Source organism: Procambarus clarkii, unplaced genomic scaffold (genome assembly GCF_040958095.1).
Source record: "Procambarus clarkii isolate CNS0578487 unplaced genomic scaffold, FALCON_Pclarkii_2.0 HiC_scaffold_1175, whole genome shotgun sequence".
Taxonomy (NCBI): domain Eukaryota; kingdom Metazoa; phylum Arthropoda; class Malacostraca; order Decapoda; family Cambaridae; genus Procambarus; species Procambarus clarkii.
Window position 1 is genome coordinate 10,451 of NW_027190206.1, and position 18,912 is coordinate 29,362.

General features: G+C 40.0%; 1 pseudogene; it reads left to right on the forward strand.

Annotated features, from left to right (window-relative positions):
- The first annotated feature begins 9,893 nt into the window (after nucleotides 1-9,893).
- Nucleotides 9,894-13,992, forward strand: LOC138362088 (S-adenosylmethionine synthase pseudogene; annotated as a pseudogene).
- The last annotated feature ends 4,920 nt before the right edge of the window (nucleotides 13,993-18,912 follow it).

Here is an 18,912-nt window from a genome sequence, read left to right on the forward strand (position 1 = left end):
GGACCTTCAAGAACAATACTTCCACTACTAGAACCAGAACCTCAAAAAGCACCACCACCACCACAGCCAGGACCAGAACTACCAAGAGCATCACCATTACCGCCAGGACCAGTGCATCCAAGAGCGCCATCATCACCGCCGCCAGAACTTGTGCCTCCAAGAACAACACCACTAAGGCCATTGCTGCAAGCACCAGCTTATCCATTGTAATCTGTGATAGAATGAGAGAAAGATATTCTTTATCTGTATATTTATAATGGTTTCACGAAAATAAACACAGATAGGATGGGGTGGAGAGCCAAGTGCAAGTACCATAAAAAAAGTATCTATCTTACATTATTAAGATGAAATTTGGGAAAATCATAGATACCACTACTCACACTTTATCCACACACACACACCAGTGACAACGCCTACCAGAACCCCCATCATCAGCATCTTCTTGTAAATCATCGCTGTTGTTATTTATTTGAAAATTATGCATTTTTGGTTTCAATTATATACATTCAAAATTCCCACCTATGTCTTTTTCTTACTCAAAATGTAACATATTTTTATTTTTATTTTTTTTAAGTGATTTTTTCTTATAAAGAAAAATCTATGGTAAATGGGATATAAAAAACTATGAATAAAAAATATAGAAATTTTCCTTTGGGAAAATTTAAGAGTAAATTAGAATATCGTGTATATAAATCTATATTTTATCATTTAACAAGAAAACAAAAAAATAATAATATCAAAGTAGATATAAACAAAAGAGGACTATTAAAAAATAACAAACTATTTGAAATTGATATATATTTCTCAGATTTACAATTAGGTATAGAAATTCAAGGTCCTACTCATTATATAGACATTGAACAAATTAACAGAGATTTAAAAAAAAAAAAAATGTTTAATAAAATTGGGATTATTTTGTTATATGTAGGATTTAATACTGTAAAGCATGATATACTAACTTGTTTAAATATTATTACTAAAAAGATAATTAGTTAAAAAATAAGGTATGTAAATCAAATCATATATAGATTTTTCAAGGAAATCCGGCTGAGTCGGTCCATTTATCAGCTGGGCAAGTCTATTGTAATGTATATGATGACAGGATGTAAGAGAGATACCCACACTATCTTGTGCATTCTAATAAGGGACGGAGAGGAGATAAGTCGGTCTAAGCTGGGTTAAGAGTTACTCCAACGCGCATCTTTAGCTAATCCTCAAAATCATCTCTTGAAGGTATTATATGACATTTACATTATTTATATCAAAAAATCATAATCTTGTTATTTAACATTGTATTATATATATATTTCTGAGCTTATAATATACAAAGACCTATTTTTTTGGTCATTTTCAGATAATTATAAAATGATGGTGATGTTGGTGGTATTGTGGGTGTTGGTTGTTGGAACTGTATTCAATCAATCAATCATCGTGGGAGTGTGATTCTTTATTTATGTTTTCTTTTCAGACCTGAACCTAAACGTGTACTTGTCAAATAGAGGATAATGGAGGAGAGAAAAGAAAAAATGAAAAAGGAAGTTCAATTTAATCCACATATAACGATACGATATTTATATGTATGGGCATATGCCTATCAGAAAGCTAGAATAGATGGTAAAATGTGGAACACAGCTGCTGCAGATCGGGATCGTTTCAAGATGCGATGTGTGAACACTTCAAAAATTCTAAATGATGCAAGAATATTTGACAAGGATCATAGAGAAAAGGTTTATTTAGAGCGAATAAAAGAGATATAGAAATTAAATATCCTTTATTTAATTCCTATCTTATAAAATTTAGTAGTATAGAGGGGGGGTGGGACAAAAACTGGTTGTATCAGTTTATTTAAAAGTTAGGTAACCACCTAACACTAGGACAATTTGTCTTAACATTATATTATATTGATCATGTCTTCGTTATCCATCTGACCATTACTATAACACCAATATATCAACATAATAAATATTAACAAAGCCAAAACTTTGTAAATTTTACACATCATCTCATTTTCATTGATTGATTTACTTCCCACATCTTGTTTGTTAGATGAAGATTGACTTGAAGAAACAAATAATATTTTAAACTAACACTTGGAGAGAGAGAGAGAGAGAGCAGGTCTAAATAAACCCTTGCTCTTCTTGTTGAGGGTAGTCACCTACTACTCAGGCAGTGTGATTGTGCTGGGTTTTTCTTTGACAAAACACATCCCAGTGAGTCATCCTCTTCTCTTCCCTTCATTGTAAATATATAAATATATAACATAGGGTAGGAGAAAAAGAGAGAAAGAGAGAGAGAGAGAGAAAAAAATATATTCTCAAATGGTTATTGATCAGTTAAATAATTACAAAAACATAATGAAAATACCTCTCAAGTCTGTATCAGTCTGACTGGATTGGTATATAAGAGAGTTTGCCAGGCTATGCAAATCATTACAGGTTCGCCATACTTCTTGGACACTTCATTCTGAGTAGTAAAACAACAATCACACAATCAAAAGCACATTCAACATTTAATGTTTCTTCAACCCCAACCCCATACGTATGTTGTATAATTTACTTAAGTCTATTATAACAAAGTTAATTATAACAAAGTTAATTATTAAGTAATAAAAATAAAGTATATCATATTACTATAATGTAATAAGAGTCAATGTATATATTATAAATCAGAATAATTATATAAATTAATTTATTTTATTTTCTTTTCAGGTGGAAGTGAGATAATTCTCTTAGAGATGTCACTTGATCAAACAAAAACCCATACAACAGATCAAACAAAAACCCATACAACAAACAATTTTTTTTTATGTGATGTATGTGGAAAAAAATATAGTACAATGAGAACACTAACAGTCCATTTCACAACTCACACAAAGAAGACTATCCTTTTTACAATTCATACTGGTAAAACTCCAAAGTGCAGTGAATGTGAAAAAACAAACAAACAACACATTAGAGAAAAATGGTTTTCATGTGACGTATGTAGAAAAAAATTCCTTAAAAAATGCGACTTGACTAGACATATGGGAACACACAGAGTAAAACGGTTAAAATGTCAATTGTGTGGGAATAGATTTAGGGATGAATATAACTTGACCCTACATTTGAAATCAATACACATGATTCAGCCTTTGAAAACAAATAGTGAAAAAAAATATGATATATGTGGAAACAAACAGCAAATCAGTCCCAAATCTTTAAACAACTTTTTTACTTATTTTGAATGTGGAACTGTATTTAAAAGCATAACCAGCCTGGATGAACATTTGTTGGAACAGTTTACCAAAGATATATCAGCTTTAGATTTGATAACTCCAGACATTCATTTTCAGACGTTTTTTGAAAACTAAAAAGTGTATTGGAACATTGACCAAATCTTTAAACAAATTTTTTACTTGTTTCTGGTGGTAACTGGCACCTCAAGGAACATATAAAAGGAGTAGAAATATTAATGAGATTATTAATTCTGTAGGAGTGAGAGTAAACACAGATATATATCTCTCCTACCTGAACTTCTTTTCTGTTACCACCACATTTTCTTTGCATATATTATGTTGTTACGAACCCGGATCCAGCGTCCGAGCCTGGAGCAGTGACAAACACGCCATCTGTGGGTCAGCTCCCGAACCCCCCGCCAAACGAACGACGACACCTAGTGAGGACAGCGTGTACTGGCCTCGAGGACCAGTTTCCAGTCTGGTTCAGCGCTCAACACCGCCGCTCCTGACCTCTGGTGAGGTGGTGCTCCGACGACAGCGCCATCTATGGACTGGATACGTCAGGCGTTAGTATCTGAGCCTGTGAGTGTGGTGTATTAGTGTCCCAGTTATTGATGACGTGTCTGCTTACAGAGCCGACCTGGGACCACTGTGTTGAAGGTGAAGTCAGTCTACCCGAGGCAGCCAGTCTCCATACTGTGAAGTTTGCTGCAGCTGTTGTGACGTCGTCCCCCCGGAAGAACACTGTGGTGTGTTAAGCCTGCCAATGGAGTGGCAGTGAAAGGATTTACCCGGGACCGACGGTTGGAGACGATAATCCACTGGGGTATTGAGGACAGGAGGGTGATTGGTGATATCACACGAGACTCCTGTCTAGGGCGTACCCCTTTTATCGTTCGTGGAGTGGCCGTACCAGCCTTGGTGGCTCAGTACCTGCCAGCAGACCTGCTGGACGTGTGGTTGACGGCCTCCACGACGGTGCTCCCAGTGGACCTGTGTTGTGGCTGACCTGTGGCCAGGGTAGGCTCGGCGTTCTCAGAGGACACGTCTTGAGGCCACGAAGAAAGCACCGCGGACTCAGCACCTAGCTTCTTAATCAAGAGTCTTCAGCAGAAGACTAGATTGTGCACGATCCCCTTGTAAAGAGTTAATACCCCTCCCCCTTGTGTACTCTTTTATTTTATATATTTAAACGGTGATGGTGAACATTATATTATATTAAGTTCTTAGCCTTCTTTCCATACTCCCTTTAAGTTACTTGCGTCACGGATCGCATCCCTTGAAAGCCTCTACTGGCTTGGGGTCGGATATATATATCTTCCTCTAACGACATCAGAGTAAGAACCCCGTTGCGTCCCGAGAGGGCCGTAACATAATTGGCATCCCCAGCGGGATCCGTCCCCTTGTTAAGTATGTTTGACAGGGGTGGTGAAGTGGCGTAATCCCTGTATATAATTCCCCCTGTGTGACGATTGCGACGTTATACGTCCTGTGCGGTGCTCAGAGTGACGAAGCGCGATATTGTGCAGTGCGGTGCTCGCTGTGATTAAGCGATTAAGTGCAATATTGACTAGTGCGGTGCTCAGTGATTTAGTGCAATATTGTAGAGCGAAGTGTTCGCTTGGACTCAGTGCAATATTGTAGAGCGAAGTGTTCGCTTGGACTCGGTGCAATATTGTAGAGCGAAGTGTTCGCTTGGACTCGGTGTAATATTGGGTAGTGTGGTGCCCGAAGTGATTACGTGCAATATTGGCAAGTGCAGTGTTTGGTGCGATAAAGTGCAATATTGGCGTAGAACAGTGCTCGGTGTGTTAAGTGCTAAGTGTTCCATCTGTGACAATGGCAGACAAAGCTACCATCGATGATCTGGACGAGGTTCAGGCTTTTCTGAACAGAGAGGATTGTCTTGCCAGATTAAAATATTTGAGCAAACCAGAGCTTGTACTAGTGAGCGCCTACCTGGAGATCAAGATCCGTGCCAGTGATTCCCGTGTGGAGATCTTGTCCAAGGTTCACCGGCACCTGAAGGCAGAAGAGAAACAGGAAGGCGAGACTCCTAGTACAAAGGAAAGTGCAGACATAGCTTCCACGGAAAAGGAAGATAAGGGCAGCGACGTTGACAGTGATGCAGGCGAGCTTAATATCAGCTTCCTAACAGTCAAGATGCGTGCCCTAGAGATCAATCGTGAAATAGAATGGAAGAAATTAGAAATGGAACGAGAGAGACAAGATAAAGAATTAGAGATGAGACGTTTAGAATTAGAAGAAAGGAAAGCAGAGAGAGAGAGAGAAGAGAAACGAGAAAGAGAAAGAGAAGAACGAGAAAGAGAAAGAGAAGAACGAGAAAGAGAAGAGAGACGAGAGAGAGAAGAACGAGAACGAGAGAGAGAAGAACGAGAAAGAGAAGAGAGACGAGAGAGAGAAGAACGAGAACGAGAGAGAGAAGAACGAGAGCGAGAAAGGGAGGAAAGAGAGAGACAACATGAACTAGAAGTATTGCGATTAGGCGGTGGTCAGAGGCAAACAACGGACACCAGTAGCTTCGATCCGGTACGCAACATCAAAATGGTCCCCAAATTCCATGAGAAGGAGGTGTCAAAATTCTTTGCAGCCTTCGAGAAAGTCGCTGCCTCTTTGGAGTGGCCAAGGGAGAATTGGGCCATCATGATACAGTCAGTCCTGACTGGGAAGGCCCAAATCGCCTACTCTACGTTATCCCTTGACGACTCCAGCGATTACGATATGGTGAAGAAGGTTGTGCTCATGGCGTACCAATTGGTACCTGAGGCGTATAGGCAAAAGTTCAGAAACCTGAAGAAGACCTCAGAGCACACTTTCACAGAGTTCGCCACGATCAAGGAGCGACTTTTTCAAGAATGGTGTGCCTCTCGGAAGGTGGAGACCAGGGAAGACCTCGAACAGCTGATTCTGCTCGAAGACTTCAAGGATTGTTTGTCTGGAGACCTCAAGACATACTTAGAAGAGCAGCAGGTGGAGACCTTGAGTGCAGCAGCCACCATGGCTGAAGAGTATATCCTGACTCATAGGCCGTCTGCTAAGTATGTCCCGAGGAATTACCAGCGCCGGTTTGACAGACCTCACGACGAAGAAGAAAGACCCGTCCCACAAAGTGCTAAGAAGACGCCCCCAGGTAGCCCTCGAAGAACAAGCCCTAGCAGTCCGAAACACCGGAGCCCGAGGAGGAATATGGTGTGCTGGACTTGTGGGCAGAAAGGGCACATAGCTGCTAGGTGCCGAGGCAGAAGAGGTGGCAGCACACGAAGGGAGGTAATGTTGATGAGCTGTGTTACACCACCAGCAGGAAACCAGTCTACGATGACGCAGGAAGGACCAAGTTTGTTTGCCCCTCACACTTCATGCGGGTATGTAACGAGTGATCATACTGGTAGATCAATTGTAGTGCTCAGAGATAGTGGAGCAGCCCAGTCCCTGATCGTGAAGAGCTCGTTACCCGAGGGAGTAAGTGTGGACGGGAGACGACAGGTTGTCCTGGTTGGATTTCCGAGAACGCAGTATATCGCCCCCTTAGTGCCAGTACATCTCGACTCGCCTTATTTCAGCGGCACATGTGCGTTGGCAGTAGTCGATACCCTCCCTGTGGCTGGGATTGACGTGGTACTAGCCAACGACTTGGTAACTGATTGGAGCACCAATCATCCCAAGGTTGCCTTCTATCTACAAGTTCCCTTTGTGCCAGGGTTCCTCAGTACAGTTCTGTAGACGTGACAGCCTCGACATCCCAGATTATAAAGCATGTGTGTCCATTTGGAGTTGTGTCGTCGTACTAATTTGGTTTGTGTTTCTTTTTATAGAACCCCAAACCAAATTCCTTTTGGTGGGGAGGTGTTACGAACCCGGATCCAGCGTCCGAGCCTGGAGCAGTGACAAACACGCCATCTGTGGGTCAGCTCCCGAAACCCCCGCCAAACGAACGACGACACCTAGTGAGGACAGCGTGTACTGGCCTCGAGGACCAGTTTCCAGTCTGGTTCAGCGCTCAACACCGCCGCTCCTGACCTCTGGTGAGGTGGTGCTCCGACGACAGCGCCATCTATGGACTGGATACGTCAGGCGTTAGTATCTGAGCCTGTGAGTGTGGTGTATTAGTGTCCCAGTTATTGATGACGTGTCTGCTTACAGAGCCGACCTGGGACCACTGTGTTGAAGGTGAAGTCAGTCTACCCGAGGCAGCCAGTCTCCATACTGTGAAGTTTGCTGCAGCTGTTGTGACGTCGTCCCCCCGGAAGAACACTGTGGTGTGTTAAGCCTGCCAATGGAGTGGCAGTGAAAGGATTTACCCGGGACCGACGGTTGGAGACGATAATCCACTGGGGTATTGAGGACAGGAGGGTGATTGGTGATATCACACGAGACTCCTGTCTAGGGCGTACCCCTTTTATCGTTCGTGGAGTGGCCGTACCAGCCTTGGTGGCTCAGTACCTGCCAGCAGACCTGCTGGACGTGTGGTTGACGGCCTCCACGACGGTGCCCCCAGTGGACCTGTGTTGTGGCTGACCTGTGGCCAGGGTAGGCTCGGCGTTCTCAGAGGACACGTCTTGAGGCCACGAAGAAAGCACCGCGGACTCAGCACCTAGCTTCTTAATCAAGAGTCTTCAGCAGAAGACTAGATTGTGCACGATCCCCTTGTAAAGTGTTAATACCCCTCCCCCTTGTGTACTCTTTTATTTTATATATTTAAACGGTGATGGTGAACATTATATTATATTAAGTTCTTAGCCTTCTTTCCATACTCCCTTTAAGTTACTTGCGTCACGGATCGCATCCCTTGAAAGCCTCTACTGGCTTGGGGTCGGATATATATATCTTCCTCTAACGACATCAGAGTAAGAACCCCGTTGCGTCCCGAGAGGGCCGTAACATATGTTCATTTTGGATCTACACTAGCTGCTGGATATGACTTGTACAGGTATAGTTGGAATTTCCTTTTTTTTTTTTTTTACTTTATGACTTATTTAGATTTAATTATATTTTAATTACCAAATATGTAATATATTTTAATTAACAATCTACCTTTTGCTTCAGTGCTGCCTACGATGTTACTGTGCCAGCACAAGGAAAAGGTGTAATCAAGATAGATATTCAAGTAAAAGTACCAGAAGGTTGTTATGAAGAATAGCTCCAAGATCTGGTCTTACTTTTTTTTGTTTTTTTGTTTTTAATCACATTGATGTTAGGGATGGTGTCATTGATAGTGAAATGTTTCTGTGGTTCTCTTCAGTTATTCTAAAGTATATTTTATTGTGAAAAAGAGAGATCGAATTTCACAACTAATTTATGAACGAATATTTATTCCTAATTTGTTAGAGGAAGTTTAGGACATTGAGTATACCAAATGCCCCTGTGCCGCAAACTTTTTTTTTTTTTGGAATCAACAGAAATTAGTAGTAGTAGTAGTAATCAAACAACTAGCTAAATATACAGTGTGAATTAGTGATTCTCAACGATTACAGTGATAAGAGTGAGTAACTTATGTGTTAATGAAATGACTGAGGCGGTCTGCCTAAGGAGGCGGTTGTTATTTCCTAAAACATGCCTACTGAACTTCAATGAAAAGATGGTGTGGACTGTACGTTTAGCTATGGAGTATTCAGATTTTAAACCAGTGTTCAAGGAGGGTCAGGGTCTTCAGCAGCCATATATCACAGTTGGAACAGAAGAGGCAGTTAAACATTTAACTACAGATGGCTTTCAGAATATTGTGATGGTTGTTCCAGAAGAAGGTATTTTCACAAAGGTCATACTTTTCAAATATCCAACTTACTTGGATCCCGATCATCTCCTTTACAATGACAGTGTTGTTTGGGTAAAGAGAAACATTGTTCATTATAAAAAACAAAGTCAGGTTATAGCTTTAATAAAAGGTGAGGCTCCTAAAAAATTTTTTGTACAAGGACTAGGCTATAGAAAACTTTCAAAATACCAAGAGAAGCCAAAATTATGCCTGAAGTGTTATTATTGGGGGCATTTGGTTTTGAAATGTCAGTACGACCCCAGGTGTAAGTACTGTGGTAATAAACATGACTCTAAAGAGTGTACAAAGAAACAAAAATTTCCATTTTGTTGTAATTGTAGAGGTAAGCATACTCCTTGGTCTTATCTATGCCCCATGAATCCTATAAATGCTGTTGCAGGGGGGTGGTATTCTGCCAGCTAAGGGGAAACAAACTAGCTAGGCCCACACAACTGAAAGTCCTAAAGTCCTGTAGTATACAAATGTAACCTAATTACTACTATTATATTGAATTTTTTGTAGTAACTTTACTAAACTAATCTATGCCTTTGAGATATGTATGTATGTATGTATGTATGTAAGCATCTTTCCCATTCAAAACAATATATAATTAACAAATTATAATGTTCGATAATTAAAGGATAATTGGATTAATAAAAGAAAACAAATTAAAAAATATATTTTTTTTGATTTATAGAGGGATATAAAAGAGGAGGTACTCCTGTTCAATTCACTTGACACAGATGTCAGTAGCATATTATATACCTTGGGCAAAAGTTTATGTTGTGACTACCGGGCACACTGATTACCTTTGTCGACATGAACAATTTGAGAAAGAATGAGTCAAATAAAAGAAGGTGGTTATCACTCAGACGAGATATGAAGCCAATCTTCATAGACAGGATGAATGACTGGTTCAGGGAATACCAAATCCCAGAAGATATTGATACATTTGTTGATGACCTTAATCACCAAATTGAAAGTTGTCTTAGAATTCAGCGCCGTACGCCTCGACGAAGACCCCCTCGGAAGAAAATGCCTCGAGGCAAAGATCCACAGAGTAAAGCTGAAGAATTAATTCACATGTGGAGTAAGGCAGCATCCTCATCCTCCCTCTCAACGGAAATCGTCATGGAACAGATCCTGCTACAGAATGACAGAAGAACTAGAATAGCGAGAGCACAGTCTAGTGAGGACGAATATGGAGAACCTATCACAGCCCAGGAAGTAAGGGCGGCTGTTAAGAGAGGTAAAATTACAGCACCTGGTGAGGATGGCATTACCTACGACATACTTAATGCATTGTGTGAAGTGCCTGGGAATCCACTACTCCTATTGTTTAACAAATCATTCCTAAATGGAGTTCTGCCCACACAATGGAAACACGCCAAAATTGTTCCCATACCAAAACCGAATGACCCTGGCAATTACAGACCTATCAGTCTCGTGTCATGTACTTGCAAGATGCTGGAAAAGATCATCCTAAAACGACTGTTACACAAAATAGGTAGGTTTGGGGAAGGAGTCAATGGATATGTCAAAGGACGGAGCACAGCCAATTGTATAATTAATTACCTGGTTAATGACACGGCTAGGTACTCTGTATTTGTTGACATAAAAGGAGCCTTCGACAAAGCCCAGGGAATTGCGATCCTGGACGAGCTTGCATGTATGGGTGTCAAGGGGAGACTCATGAAATGGATTGAAGACTACCTCACAGGGAGGAAAGCTAAGGTCTACTTCAATGGAGCAATCTCAAGAACAATGAATATGGAACTCGGGACCCCCCAAGGAGGAGTCTTAAGCCCTACACTATTCAATGTACTTATGAATGCAATTGCCAATATTGATTTTCCTGAAGGAACACAACTAGTGGGATATGCAGATGATGTCCTAATACAAGCTCCCACCTTTGATAAAATAAAACAGGCCATTGAACTCCTTGGAAGGAAATGTATTGAGCTCGGTTTCACTCTCTCCACAAACAAGACAAAAGCATACTCCCATCGCAAGCGGAGAGAAAATGAAGAACTGCAAATTAATGGTGTAACACTTCAATGGGTTGACCACTATCGGTACCTTGGCGTCACCGTCGGTTCAAACAAGGGAAAGAAAGAGGAGCTCAATCAAATCATAGGAACATGCAAAAGTCGACTCAGGGAACTGAAACTGAAAGCTATGACTTGGAATGATGGCCATGGAGCCTCTATTGCTGTACTTAAAATGATGTACACAAACTATGTACGCTCCGTCATTGACAACGCAGCACCTGTTTTATGTACTTATTCACAAAGTGATATGAATAGGCTAGAAAGCATACAGGATGAAGCCATTTCAATCATTCTTGGAGTTCCAAAGAAAAAAACTGCTGAAATGTCCAATCTACAAAAAGAGTTATTATCCCTTCCCAGTATTAAAGAAAGAATTGTGGAACTGAATGCTAAGCTTGCAATTAGGATTGCCAGAGATCCCCATTATAATGACATGGCTAAAAAAAAATTGAGCTCTGTGCTACTTTCAGGGGGAAACAAGAGAAGCAAAAAATGGCATCACAGAGCAGTCGGCTACCTTGAAGATCTTCACCTACTTCAACAAGCTCGTGAGCTCATGCCTGTAGAAAGATTACCTCCCTGGGTGGATCCCCTGAATGACTCGTGCAGGATTATCATCAATGATATGGTAAAGAAAAAAACCAACATGGTACACAAAGAAATAAGCCACAAGTATCTTAAGGAAATTTATAATGAAGCTGGAGATGAACTAGATCAAATCTTCACTGATGGGTCATCTAATCCTATTAATGGCCGGGCGGGTGCAGCATACACGGTAATTAAGAAGGATGATGTATTTTTTCCTCCCAAAAATGAGGAAAAAGCGCGCATTGAGAACTATACCTCTTCAACACAAGCAGAGTTAACTGCCATTGCTATGGCGTTAAGGTATATTATTGAACAGAATACTACTGGTGCAGTGATTTGCACCGATTCGAGAGCAGCACTGCAAAGCCTAAATAAAGATCGGGACGAGAATCTTTCAATAGTCGCTGAAATTAAGAGAGTTGTGAAGGTACTAACCAACCAGGGAAGAGTTGTCAAGTTCCTGTGGATTCCCTCCCATGTTGGAATCTATGGAAATGAACGCGCAGATGTGTTGGCAGCTGAAGGCGCTGACGGAGACCATATTGAATACTTCATACCCAAGACTCTTCTAGAAATTAGAAGTATTATTAGGGAACATCATCGTCATCTCAATCATTATGAAACCCCCAAAAAAAGAGAATGTGGTGGTTGCGGGAGAGAATTAATAATAGAGAAAAAACATCTTGGATACAAATGTCCACACGTACAGCAGCTTTTTGTTAACAACATATAATAAAGATGATTTATAATGTATCTTATCTACCATTTGACAGAGGCTGTTTACCTTGGAGACTGGTTGGAAATATATGAATTGAATTTCAAATCTTATTGTTCCTTCTATTACATTTTTATATATGACTAATAAATACTTCTATAATTATTAACACAATATTATTATTATCCCTTTCACCAGATGGAATTATTATGTTCATAAAGAGTTAAGGATTACAGGTTACCAAATTATACATTCACTCTTCCAATTAGAATGAGTAATAATGGTTTTTTTTAATGGTTTATAATCATTTCAAAATAAAATAAATGATCCATATTCTTTTTTGACTCACAGTTTTGTTATAAGACAGAGCAGCTGCACACTTGCTTTACAGTTGCTCAGTTGCTCTCTCTCCATGTGACCAGGTTTGCGTTCTCTCTCTCTCTCTTTCTCTCTTCACACAATTAGGTCAATGTTTTTAATAATATTCCTTTACATAACGGATTTTTATTTAGTTAAAATCTAGCCAAGGAAACCTGGTCCCAAATTCAAGAGTACTTAGAAGTAACATTTTCGTTCCCCAGGATAGTGTGCTGAGAGCATGGATGGAGATCATGAGACGTTCCTCTTCACCAGTGAGAGCGTAGGCGAAGGCCACCCCGACAAAATTTGCGATCAGATCAGCGACGCAGTGCTTGATGCCCATCTTAGCCAGGACCCTGACGCCAAAGTTGCTTGTGAAACGTGTACCAAAACTGGTATGATCCTGATCTGTGGGGAGATTACGTCCAAGGCCCAAGTTAATTATCAACAAATTGTGCGTGATATTGTTAAGAAAATTGGTTTTGATGATTCACGAAAGGGCTTTGACTACAAGACCTGCAATATTCTTCTGGCCCTGGAGCAAAAGTGTGCGGAGATTGCTAATGGTGTACACATCGGGCGCAGTGATGACAACACTGGTTCAGGGGACCAGGGACTGATGTTTGGTTATGCCACTGATGAGACCGACGAGTGCATGCCCTTAACTATTATGCTGGCACACCGTCTCAATCAGAAGATTGCAGAGCTGCGAAGAGATGGGACGTTCTGGTGGGCGCGACCTGACTGTAAGACTCAAGTCACATGCCAGTATGCCTTCGATCAAGGAGCTGTTATTCCCAAAAGAGTGAACACTGTTGTCGCTTCTGTACAGCACTCGGAACAAATTACTGTCGAAGCTTTGCGTGACGAGGTTATAGAGAAGGTCATCAAGGTCATTATTCCTGAAAAATATATAGATACTCAAACGAAATACCACATCAACCCTTGCGGAGAATTCATCATGGGTGGACCTCAAGGTAACGTTGGGCTAACTGGTAGGAAAATCATCGTTGACACTTACGGTGGGTGGGGCGCTCACGGCGGGGGAGCATTCTCTGGCAAAGATTACACAAAGATTGACCGCTCAGCGGCCTATGCCGCCCGATGGGTTGCCAAGTCACTGGTGAAAAACAAATTATGTAGACGCTGTTTGGTTCAGGTATCTTACGCCATTAGTGTTGTGCACCCCATAAGCATCAGCATCTTCCACTATAGTACCTCACAGTACACATCAAAACAGCTTCTGAAGATTGTTAACCACAACTTTGATCTACGACTAGGACATATTGTCAAGGAGCTGGGCTTAAAGAGACCAATTTACAGTGATACGTCGTGTTATGGACATTTTGGACGGCAACAGTTCTCTTGGGAGCAGCCCAAGAAGTTGACCATCCCTGAATTTTAGAGTCAAATAATTCTTAAGGATGACTATCATTTTTACGTTTTTCATCAAGTCCCTGTTAATATGGGAGAACACTATGTCTATGCTTGATTCACAACTCTCCTAAACACGAGAGTGAAGTTATTGAGAACACTTTCCCACCAGGAGACTTGAACCCTAGCCAGCACAGAAGCCTGGTGGGAACCTTTAATTTTATATTCAATTGATAGTTTTATATACTTTTTTGACGTTTTATATACCCGAGTATATAAAATCTCCGGGCCTTTTATATATCAGAGTAAATAAAATTAAAATGACTCTATAAGACCAGCGTCTGGGTCAAGATAAATACGTTTTCTTCCACTAAACTGAATCCAGTTTTTTTTATCTTTTTTTCGGTGGGGGGTTCTATGTCCTCCTCCTCCTCCTCCAACTGTTTGTGGTTCTCCTCCTCCTCCTCCTCCTTCTCCTCCTCCAACTGTTTGTGGGTCTCCTCCTCCTCCTCCTTCTCCTCCAACTGTTTGTGGGTCTCCTCCTCCAACTGTTTGTGGGTCTCCTCCTCCTCCTTCTCCTCCAACTGTTTGTGGGTCTCCTCCTCCTCCTCCTCCTCCAACTGTTTGTGGGTCTCCTCCTCCTCCAACTGTTTGTGGGTCTCCTCCTCCTCCTCCTCCTTCTCCTCCTCCAACTGTTTGTGGGTCTCCTCCTCCTCCTCCTCCTCCTTCTCCTCCTCCTCCTCCTCCAACTGTTTGTGGGTCTCCTCCTCCTCCTCCTCCTCCAACTGTTTGTGGGTCTCCTCCTCCTCCTTCTCCTCCTCCAACTGTTTGTGGGTCTCCTCCTCCTCCTCCTCCTCCTCCTTCTCCTCCTCCAACTGTTTGTGGGTCTCCTCCTCCTCCTCCTCCTCCTTCTCCTCCTCCTCCTCCTCCTCCTTCTCCTCCTCCAACTGTTTGTGGGTCTCCTCCTCCTCCTCCTCCTCCTCCTCCTCCTTCTCCTCCTCCTCCAACTGTTTGTGGGTCTCCTCCTCCTCCTCCTCCTCCTCCTCCTCCTCCTTCTCCTCCTCCTCCAACTGTTTGTGGGTCTCCTCCTCCTCCTCCTCCTCCTTCTCCTCCTCCAACTGTTTGTGGGTCTCCTCCTCCTCCTCCTCCTCCTTCTCCTCCTCCAACTGTTTGTGGGTCTCCTCCTCCTCCTCCTCCTCCTCCTCTCCTCCTTCTACTGTTTGTGAAGTTTTTACCTTTCCTACTCCTTCTCCTGCATTTTGTAATTCTCCTCCTCCATGTGATTCTTTTGTTTGTTCTTCTTTCTCGACTTCCACATAAATGTTAAATTTAATGCTAGCAAATGTGTCTGAGGAATTAATATTCTTAGCTAACATTTTACATTCCACCTCATTATGACCGTCTTCGAGTTCAAGTTTCATAACCACGAATGGGGGTAGTGAATTTTCTTTCATTGGGAAACTGTCCGAATAAAATCCACAATTAAATATATCTTGACTTGCAGCATGGGTACATGATATCAACAATTTGTTCATGTAAAATCGTTTTCCTTCCTTTCGACATTTTTTACGTGATGCCTCTAAATTGTTCTTTAATTTGACGTCTTTTATTTCACGTCGATCTGTATAAATATCAGGTGTGAAATTATGGAAATTCCATGGAAATATTAATATAATTGGATTTTTTGTATAATATCCCCTATCAATATTAGAATTTGTATATAGTTTATTTATGTAATATGCAGAATAACCATTGGTAAAGTTGTGGATTTCATCATAATAACTAAGGAATTTATTAAAGGGTTGAATTAGTGTCTTATCAGTTTCAGTAATAGTTTTAGGATTATACGAAATTGGTGGTTTGGGAACAATAAAGAGACCTTTATAAGTTTTTATGTCTTCGATAAATGGCGAGAATAATGATTCTATAAGTTTGAATTTCATTTGGGATTTTCGAAGTTTAGACGAATCTGTGGAGGATTGTAATAATTCTTGAAGTAATTCATGAGGTTGTTCGACGGATTCCATTTGACTGATGACGTGAGGAACGCCAGAGGACTCATTTTCACTTGTTTGTAATTCTACTCCGCCTTCTTCTCCTTCTCCTCCTTCTCCGACATCTTGTAATTCTCCTACTCCTCCTCCTCCTCCTCCTCTTCCTCCTCCTCCTCCTCCTCCTCCTCCTCCTCCTCCTCTTCCTTCTCCAGTGTCTTGTAATTCTCTTCCTCTTCCTCCTCCTCCTCCTCCTCCTTCTCCGGCATCATGTAATTCTCCTCCTACTCCTCCTTCTCCAGTGTCTTGTAATTCTCTTCCTCTTCCTCCTCCTCCTCCTCCTCCTTCTCCGGCATCATGTAATTCTCCTCCTACTCCTCCTTCTCCAGTGTCTTGTAATTCTCTTCCTCTTCCTCCTCCTCCTCCTCCCTCTCCATCGTCTTGTAATTCTTCTGCTCCTCCTTCCCCTGCATCATGTAACTCTACTCCTTCTCCTGCGTTGTATAATTCCCCTCCCACTACTCCTACGTTGTGTAATTCCCCTCCCACTCCTCCTCCTACATCTTTTATTAGCTCAATGGACTTTGGTGTTGTGTCATGGCTGATGGAATTGTAATTGTTTTCCTTTTTATATAATTTTTTAGTATTTTTAGATTTTTTCCGTGAATTAATGACTACTATAACTGTTAGGAAAATAATTAATATTATTAACATAATAATTGTTGACAGTAGATTATTCATTCTTAATTTTCTCTTTTTTTAATTATATGATTTTTAATTCAGATATTTTTAAAAAATAAAGTAATTATGCAACCAAAGTCAAATATGTTATTGTTTTTATCCTGTTGAGTAGTTTTCCAGTATTAAGTGATATTGGATATTATATTAAATATTGGAATACCATTCAATATTGAATGAGTAATTCAATGTTGAATGAGTCATTCAATGTTGGATTGTTTTCCAGTATCCAGCACTATACTATATACTCTATACTATGTCGATATTGATTAGTTTTCTGGTTAGTATCCAATGATATTGGATAGTATATTCAACATTGAACGTGTGCAGATGTGACAGCAGTCACAAACACCCTGATGGATAGTTGAAAAAAAAGAGATTTGAGTCCCTGATTAAAAAAAAAAAAAAAACTACTACTACTACTACCATACTTAAATTACTTACTGTTTTGCTTACTGAACACTGTAATACAACAGGTGTTGATGCAAACTCTAATCCCCAAAATGTCGTCCCTACCACAGGTGTTATTAGAAAACATATTTGCACTTGTTCCATATCGTCATCTTTTAATTATTTGTTCCAGAGTTTGTAAAATTTGGAGCCATGTTATTCTTGACTCGTCATACATGCCATTCCGCACTCTTTATCATCGATTAATATGGGATTCATATACTCTTTTCCCTAGTCCACTTCTACATAGCAATGAAGATGGTAATTTGTCTCTTTACAATGCATCCTATATTGTGGAACAATTATGTTACATCAAATACAACATAACCGATGGAAGATACTGTATGAGAGGCCTTCTAAAGATGATCGAGACTAAAATGAATAACTGGTCGAAAATGGGTCAAGAAAAAAAAGACTCTGAACTATTTGAGTTATTGAATGATCATCCTATGTTTACATCAACATTAAAAACAATGACGAGTGTTAATCATCCTTTAAAAGGTATGATAAACAAAAACAATGTGTGGTCTTTAGTGACAGCTATGACAATGTTCTCTCGGGATACAGATGAAATTTTACAATTGTTAAATATTTGTCTTCGAATGTATCCCACATCAACTGTTCTGGATATTTTTTATGGATATACAGTTATTTTTCTTTTTTCTTTTCAAAACTTACAGCAATCTAATATTAATCATTATAAGGTACATTCTGCACTCTATCTGACAGAAAATATAATTCTTCAATCGTCAGAACAAACATATTATTGTGAACAGGCCCTTCTAATCAATCATGTTCCAAGTAAAGGTGAAATTACACGTGTCGATTATGTTCCTGGAGTGGATATAGTCAGTATAGTTTTGAAGATAGTAAAGCGGCATTCATCTTTGCAATTTTTAATTATCGAATCGCAGCCACAATCACCACTTGTACAACAGTTACCGCAAAATGCTATTTGTTCATTTTCTATGTTTAATTCTTTTTCTTTTTCTTTTGATGTATTGGTGCTTATGCCAGATTCTTCTGATATTAATAGGGAGGAAGACTGGAGACAAAAATTGAAAGAAATTTCAGTAATCAAATTTAGAAACATTTTATCTGAACAAAATAAACCCTGTTATAATTTAAATATTAATGTATATCTACTAATGGTAAGTAAGAGGAATCAGGATTTATGTTGGATTATGTATTGTATTTTGGGACTACGTAACTTTATAATTCCTGTAAGTACTGAAATGTGTCAGGTGCAAGAAAGGAGTTGTGAAGACAATGTTTTAGTTATTTGTTCATCTATTTCAAGTATATATATGTACTGTTATGACCATTATTGTAATTCTTATATGGAAAAATTTTGTGTTATTACAATAGATGGGAGTTTTCAAAGATTTCTAGATGATGTTCTCTCTATATATAATTTATATGACCGACATGAATATGATGGTGAATGCAATTGTTGGTTACCACCTCCGTTAACTTACAGTGAGATTTATAGTGCCTATGCATTATCTTATCATAGAACACCAGATTTTATATTTTGGTTAAAAACAAAATGCACCTTTAATGGTGAATATCATCCAAGTTATAATTATTATATCATTTATACAGATATGTTAATAACATTTCAAACTATGCCAACATTTTCATTAGTTCGATTA